The following is an 8405-nucleotide window of genomic DNA, read 5'->3' on the forward strand; positions in this document are numbered from 1 at the left end:
GCCCCGCTGACCCGAGCTATCACGGCACTGTGGAGACGGCTGGACCGCCCTGTCCGGAGTCCAACCCCCCAGGGGCCAAAGGGCAGCGTCCAAAGCCCGGGAATGCCACCACCAGCTGCTATCGGTGACACCATTTACAAAGGGGGCTTGGTGAGCTGCCCTTCTATGGGTTGTCAGTGTTGTGACAGTGTTGGCTTGACATTTATTTACTCTCTCAGAGGACCAAAAACTGCCAGTTTGGTTTAAGTAGAAGAAACTGAGTTCAGTTTGCTTCCAATTACTTTTACTGTAAATAAAACTCAGGTATCTCTTTCCAATAAAGCAGCTGTTTCTAAGTGTTTCTAAGTCATGGTTTATGAGCAATAATGGCTTTTTTATTAGCCATGAAATCGTTTACTAATAAGTTGTAAACCATTAATTAAATTGTGTGTTGGCCGTTTTGAAAACTCTTTGACTCGCTGGACTGTTTTACCAATAATTTCTAGAAAAAAGGCTGCAGACTTGACGATTAACACTCTATTAATGACTTATCAGCATCCAGAAGTACAAATATATAACCTACAACCATGTAGGTTGTCATTTAGGGTGCCTTATTTTGGTTAGTTATATCTTCATGTTGTGTGTGTAAATGTTGGTAATTGATTAACTGATGCTCAGGAGTTCCTAATAGGCCATCAAATAGTCGTCAAAAAATATTAAGTAATAATTAAATAAGTCATTAATAAATGAGTCTGAAGTTGTAAGTGCTCATCAGAGATTGATAAGTGGATTTTGATCATCTGAAGCCCTTTTCAGAGGGATGTTTGATAATTCGCCCCTTCAAAATGTGTTGTTATTTATGGTTTTTAACAGATTTATGAGCATTCCTAAATGATTCATTAATGTTAGTAAAGCCATAGTTACAGCGTTATAAAACCTTAAGGAGTGCTGTAAGTGGTATGAGGCTGGTCATGTTTTCGTTTTTAACCCCACACTAAACTGGTTAAAATCATTCCTGCCCAAAGGTGCCAGGCACGGGGCTGAGCAGCGCCAGACTGTATTCTAATCAAATAAATAAAGATATGTTTTTCTTCCACCCCGAACCATTACGCGTCTGGTGAACTGAACGCGGGCATGAGCGCTGATTTGTCGTTGACATTCACAGGTCTGAGCTTTTTATTTTAGAAACCATCCTGTGTTTATGTCCAGCTCTTCCTAAACTCAAACGTTTTTCTTTCCCCGCAGCGGCGCGCGGTTAACACTGGCCCATTACACGTTGTCATTTGTGGCTCTCGGTGTTATTTGGACAATGTTTGGCCATTTACCCGGCCTGTGTCTGCGCGCTCCAAGGAGGTCTCGACAGAAATTGATACTAATTGCGGGGACTGTACACTGCTGGCTGGTGGAGCGCCTGCAGGCAGTTGGAGGACCTGCTTGTCACCGCCTAATTGACAAGGGCTTGTCTGTCCTGGGAGCAGCTGGTCCTAAGCACTGGCGCACAATCGCAATCTTGACACGGCCTCCACTCGCCTGAAGGAGTTTTGAGGGGAAACGCCGTTAAAGGGAGATTTATTGAACCTCCCTTTGGGTGACGCTGTATTAAGTACGCAATATAGGCTTATATCCGCGGGTGCAAACGGGAGCCACACTCCTGGTATTAATAACAGAAGGTGGCAATTAGGCCAGACAGGTGACATTTCTTGTGACATTATGAATCACTGCAAACAAGACAAGCGCGGGTAAATAAAAGCTATGTGCGGCCCTGCTCTGAAATCGGTTTTAAGGAATGGTTATTTTACTTTTCGCAGCCACATGACGCACAATGAGGCTATATGCGCAAATCGGATGAATGCAGGGGGATGTGTTGCACCAGCCATTCAGCCGGCTCAGAGGCGAGAACACAAATAACATCAACCCTCACAGTAAAATAATCAATTCATTATTCTGGCCTGTTTCTATTAGCCCATGTCTTTATAGCTGAATGCATCAAGAGGAAAAAAGCCAAGCAAGTATTGTTTTCGTGTGCAAGTGGAAAAGGTTTTCCTCCACTTTCCCACTGCCTGTAAAGAAACGCTGCTTTTCTGGCCCTTTTGAACTGAAAATCGTGATTTTTTCCCCTGGTGTTCTCCGGACGCGCTCCTTTCTTTCTGAGGAACAATGACAACACTGGAGCACCCCGCCGGTGCGCCACAGTTGGGGATCCCCCGGATTGTTTTGGACATCTTTGGATTTCATCAATCAAAATGACTGCAGTTTTCCATAAAAATGCTGAATTTGGTCCTGGAACCGAGCGGGCAAGGTAGAAAATACGAAGCTGTCCTTCTCGATGATAAATGGCCATCCTTTGATTGCGCAAATGGAGAAATACGTGCCAAAGTAGTGAGAAACAGGCGAGTAGTGTTAAAGAGAGTCATGACTCATGGTCTTGCGTCAGATCATGCCAGAAATGAATCGACCAGAAACATTTGGCTGCAAAAGCAACTGCATTCTCCCAAACGTCTGAATCCTGCGAGACAACGTGAAGCGGCCTTGACATGAGTGTAATTATGTAAAAACTCACAGGCCGTATGGAAATATGATGAGCTGACTTCTTTTGCTTGGCTATGAGCAGGATGATCCGTATTATGTCTGCGTCTTGGAAATAAACATCAGAACTAACAGCAACAGGATGAAGGTTTCCTCATCAAACCACTGACTGACTGACTGACAGGTCTGAGGCTCAGATACTGGTACTGGATCTTATCCCGGTAATACTGGCCTTTCTCACCAGGTTACTGGGTTTAACAAACCGCATAAGGAGCCAAGAACATATAGGAATCTTTGGCCTGGAACCGCAGGAAGCTGATCCAGCATCCCTGTGCGTTTTCCTCCTGTTCACATGGAAATACCACAAATCTCACTCTCATTGGAGGAAACCTGGGATGAAGTCAGAAAACTGTGACGTAAAACTTTTAATTTCCTGAAAAAGTAATTATGAATTAACGACCACGCAGACGCCTCTGGAAGGGTCCTCCCTAAATGGCCTTAATGCTGAATGCTAATTATCCTGTATTGACGTTTTGTCCCGCCTCAGGTCAGCGGGTCAACAGTTGGAGATTAATGGCACCGGAAAGAGATTATAGGACAAGGAAAAGTCACTGTAGTATTACTGTAATATTGCTTCAGGCTAAAGCATTACATGTTGTCCTTGTTAGTGCCATGATTGTACTTATGTCTTTGGTTTTAAAGTGAGGCTTTTATTGTGTCAGAGCCAATACTGATGTCTTCACCTTATTGTACTTTAAAAAAAAAAAAACATCTATAATTATATCAATATAACATTCATACACTATTAAAATAATGGCTATAGTCTTTGTCCTCTTGCCTGCTTTTTATGTCTCCTTTCTTCTGAGACAGTCCATATGGTCCATACTGTTTATTTCTAATGATTTTATAACAGGTATTGTAGGATAGTTCTTTCTGGTAAGGACACCCCTCCTCCCTCCTCCTTGCTCAGACATATAGCAGAGTTGACTGGCTTGTCGGGCTTGAAGAATTGTTTAATTTCAGGGCCCCGGCGTTTCCTGAGGTGAGGTCTGCATTGGCTGCTAATAGAGATCTAATTGATGGGCCGAGTCCCGTTTCCGTGCTCTCTCTCCCTTTATTGCGCCCCGGCGTCTGCTGTAAAATAGGTCTGTAATCAGATTCCGTCTATTCCTCCTGGAGCAGGATGAGAGCTCAGGGCTGCAGAGAGAGATGGGGTAAAAAAAAAAAAAAAAAAAAAAAAAAGAAAAGAAAAGAAAAGAAACAAAAAATCAAGTTAAGACTTGAGTAGAAATTCGACATACTGTTGAGGCGTGATGAGAAAGAGGAAAGTGAGCTTTAACATAGAAATTCTTCTCTTTCTAGTTTGACTTTTCTTTAAGTAAAACTATATTATTCTCACAGAAACTTCTAGTGTGGCATTAGTGAGTCTGCTGTGATCTTATCGGGTTTAATCTGCCAGAATATTCTTTTATTCCTTTGGGGATTTATAGTTCTGCTGCAATACTTCTATTCTGAACCCCTTATCTAAAATTCACACTTATAGGATTATTATAGATCTTTCATAAAAGGCTTTGTTATTGCTGCCACATGCCTACCATAATTATTATTTTAACGTGGTTATATGTGCTTTTATGACTCAGACTCTCACTTCATGATCTAATCAAATTCCACACAGGCCAGTCTTGGTTAATACCAGTGTTGTCATGCGCCCAGGAGGTACAGAAGATGTCAATCAAATCAGACTTGAGACTGGCAGAAACAGAAACAGGAGTGATTCTCTCTTTTCTCTCTCCTTTGCTTCTCTCTCCATCTCCTATAGAGCTTCCTGGAAGGCTGTGATTGGCCGCCTGTCTGGGCAGTGATAGCGGCTCTGGAGCCGAGGATGATTGATGATGGCGAGGGCAAGGCCGAGCGCTGGCAGCATAAAGCCCCATAGACGCCTCAATAAAGAGCCTGGCTAGTGGAGAGCCTGGGCCCCGTTCAATAGGGCCCCTCCGCCTCCGAGGACCCACGGCTAGAGGAGTGCATGGAGAGAGCGAGGGCGAGAAAGAGAGGGAGAGGAAGAGAGGGAGAAGGAGAGGTGCTCTGTTGTTGGATAATCCATTTAGCTATCGAGCCAGCAGCCGTCTGAGGCTGGATAAGTGCAGCGACGGATGTGTGCGGGGTGAAAATAGCAAGGGTTGGCTGGTGGAGTGCTGGAGGGGGGGATGCAGAGATGAAGGATATGGAGAGAGGGAGTGAAAGAGAGGTAGAGATGGATCATCCAGTCTTAGGATGCACAATGGGAAAAAAGGGGAAGCGGAAGAACAGAACTGGAGATCTGCAGGATGCTTTTCACGCACGCTAGAAACGATCACCAGCCCAAAAAGTTGAGCAAAAGAAAGTTCCTATAGGTCGAACGATACGGCTGAAGCCTCTCTGCTGCTACTCTGGTGGCCATCATTCAGCCTACAGATGCATAACTGTGGTGACCTTTGCTTCAGCAGATCAATGAGACCCTGCTAGGTTGGATTCCATCGGTGCCACGTCCACTGCTGTGGCCCCAGACTGCAGCCCTGTTGTAACCCCCAGCGCACAGCAGCTCTGAAAAGCACAATTAGGCAGCAATCTGCTCCTACCAAGCCAGCTTTCAGTGACTCCAGCATGGCTACACGATGTCCTGCAGACCCTCCTGGCTGGAGTTGGCAGAGAGAAGGTCTGAGAGAGCACCGGGGCCAGAGACTGACGGTCTGAAGATCGTTCTTTACTCTGCAGGGTGTGCAGAGATCAAGGATGAGAAATCAAATATGCTGCTGGCACGGTTTAAGACCCCACATACGCTGCACTTAGATTCGATTTTCAAAGTACTGCACTGATTCAAACAGGCTGAAAGTAAGAAAATATTAAAACCAGATGAATCAATGTTCCCAGATGCTCTAAAAGTCTGAATTGTCGTTTTTTATAAGAGCTAAAACGAGCTTCAGAACATTGTGTGAAAATTTTTTTTGCACGTTCTTTCTCAGCAATGCCTTGTGTAACCCAGTCAAATCAATTTGTATTTTAATGTCCTTAACGTAAATAAATACACCAAATTTTCAAAAATAGTTGCTCCTTGTTCTTTTAATTTCTGCTCTTCCATGCATTGATAAAGGAAATACACAGTATGCAAAGTCAACTCTCAGGGTCTTTTTAATTCTAAATCCAAGCAGTCCCTTCAGTCCGTCTTAACGGTGCTTTTGGAAAATAAAGAAAGAACAAGTCTTCATACATTGGAACACATTTCACTCAAATGAGGCGGCATTATGTCACTGCTGTACATGTTTATGGTTGAGCATAGATACTGAAAAGTTGAAACAGAAAAGCTGAAAACACTCACAGATTTCAGTGAAGGAGCACGGACGCTGCCCTCTGGTTACGGGACGTACATACACCAACATACCTGTTCAGGTGCATTCTGACACAGCATGTCGTTCACTCTCATCCCTGCTTATATTTGACTTGTTATGTTATTAAGGTTCACGATTATAATCAACGACTTCCACCATTTACTAATGAACCTAAAACTGCCTAACTAGCAACAGATTACACCTTATTGCTTTACAGCCAATTAAAGCCACACAAAATCTGTGTGAGCAGCTCAAAAGCAATAGGTTAATGAAAGCGTAACAGTCAAACGTGTCTTTATTGATTTGTGATTAGTGTGGGGGGCTTATTCATGGGGTATCCATAACCTGATTCTGCCTTGGATTTTAATTGCCTAATTGGAGTGATTATTTAGCAATGGGAAACCATTCCACCTGTTCCTCCTCTGCGCTTCTGGAACTGACAACAGTGTTTGATAGTCACGTTGACACGAACACTAAGCTGAACCTTTAAGTAAAAGGGCCCCGACATTGATGTAAAAATACTCCACTACAAGTAAAAGTACTGCACTCAAAATCCTGCTAAAGCAAAGAGGTATTATCAGCAACAAGCATGTGTAGAAATAGAGAAATAACAGTCTTTTTTTTTTTTACAACCTACAATTTTTCTGTAATAATATTTTCAGCAATTATCACAAAACATTTGTACATTTTCATTTATTTTTATATTTCTTCTTGTATTTTTGGTTCCTGACAGCTTTTATTTTTGTTAAATTGACAAAATGATTCCATGTTGGGTAAGTCCTTATCAAAGGTGCTGAAGAAAGACAAGAACAAACCTGAACTCCAGAGGGTGGTAGAAGAATATTTTTTAATTATTTTTAAAGACAAAATTACACTCTAATCTTTGCCTTTTCTGTGAAATATTGAATAATTTTCCCTCTTTGGGATCAAACAGCAGTTTAAATCTGAAACATGACACTGCTCTTTAGTAAGCCAATCTTTCTATTATATTTCACAACTGTGTGTTGTAAAATCTGAAAAGTAACTAAATTAAAGCAGTTAATTGTGTAATGTGATGGTGTACCAGTGGAGTAACCTTCATACTGAAACACACATGTAAGTACAAGGGAACAACATGTGCATAATAATAATGGGGGAATTCCAAATATTTATCTTCATTGTCAAAACCTGCTGCCTACATTACCCACAATTCCACTCCACTGCAGGCAGTTCAGTCTGACTTCTGGGTGTGTGCTGCTGGTAGCGGTTAATGTGGCCTTGAGCCAGTTTGGGCTGCACTTCTTTCTGAGTCCACCCCTCGTCAGATATTTTCCACTTTCAGACTTGTAGTCTTCAGCCCTAACTGACGTTTTTTATCCAACAAATTTTACTCAGCAGCGACAAAAAGCTTTATACAACTTCTTACATGCAGCAGTTCTGCAAAGACATGCAAACAGATGAGCAAATTCACTGGAAGTCCACTTTAAAATTCTACTTGAGTGCAGTATTTAGTTACTTCCCAACACCCTGTTTCAAAAAAATCCAAAAAAGTCAAACATATTGATGATATTTATCAAGATTTGTTCAGCCAAGAAGGATATGATTCGTGATGCCTCCTTTCTGCCTGATATGGAAAACACGTGTTTATGGGCAGCATGAACAAATCTAATCCTGAGTGTGCTTTCAGGCTGGGCCATTATCCAGCAGTGACTTATTTCATATCGCGGCTGTTGTTGTGTGCATTGTTGGTGGGCAGAGGTTAACAAAAGGCCAAGACAAATCCAAGCCACCAGCGTTGGCCGCATGGGGGAAATGTTGGCAAGCGAGCCAGAGAATAATCATAGGCTAATCTGATTTCCAGCTCTGATAATGGAGGCCAGGCTAAATAAGAAAAATTCCAGGCAAATTTGTGCAAATGAAAAAGGATTCCTCCTGACATAATGGTATGGTGCAAGGCAGCCTCTAATGAGCAATAATCTGTCTAAGAGCTTCTCTCTCTCTTTCTCTGTGCTTTGGTTTCTCCCTCCATCTTCTATCTCATCCTGTCTCACCCCTCCACCTCCTCCCCCGCCACTCCAGCTCTCGCCAGCTTCCTCTGTTTTCCTGAGGAGGTGCACGTCACAGCTATGAGACACAGAAAGCTGTGCGACGAGTGTGCAGCATTATTTCAGAGCAGTGAGAGGATTGATAACGTTTAATGAAGGTGTATCACCAGGATCCTGCAAGAATCTCCATCTTACCAAGGAGATGTTCATTATTGAGGCTTAAAAAAACTGAATAACAGAAAAATCTGCCTGTGCAGTGAGAAACGTTTAATGTGTTTCCAGTGGGATGGGTTATTTGGAAACTTTTTAGAATAATTTTCCCTAATTAAGTGCAATTTTTCTTTTCTTCCTTTATTGCAGCAATGAGCTTTATTCTATCTTGCTGTAAGATATTGACACTAATTTCTAAAAAAAATATCTTGAAAGATGTTGACTTGTTGGCTACTAGTAGAATTATTCTCAATGTGGAGGCAGATTTTTTTTTCATTTGTTTAAAGAAAACAGGACTTTT

The sequence above is a fragment of the Chaetodon auriga genome, chromosome 9, assembly GCF_051107435.1.
Source record: "Chaetodon auriga isolate fChaAug3 chromosome 9, fChaAug3.hap1, whole genome shotgun sequence".
NCBI classification, from domain to species: domain Eukaryota; kingdom Metazoa; phylum Chordata; class Actinopteri; order Chaetodontiformes; family Chaetodontidae; genus Chaetodon; species Chaetodon auriga.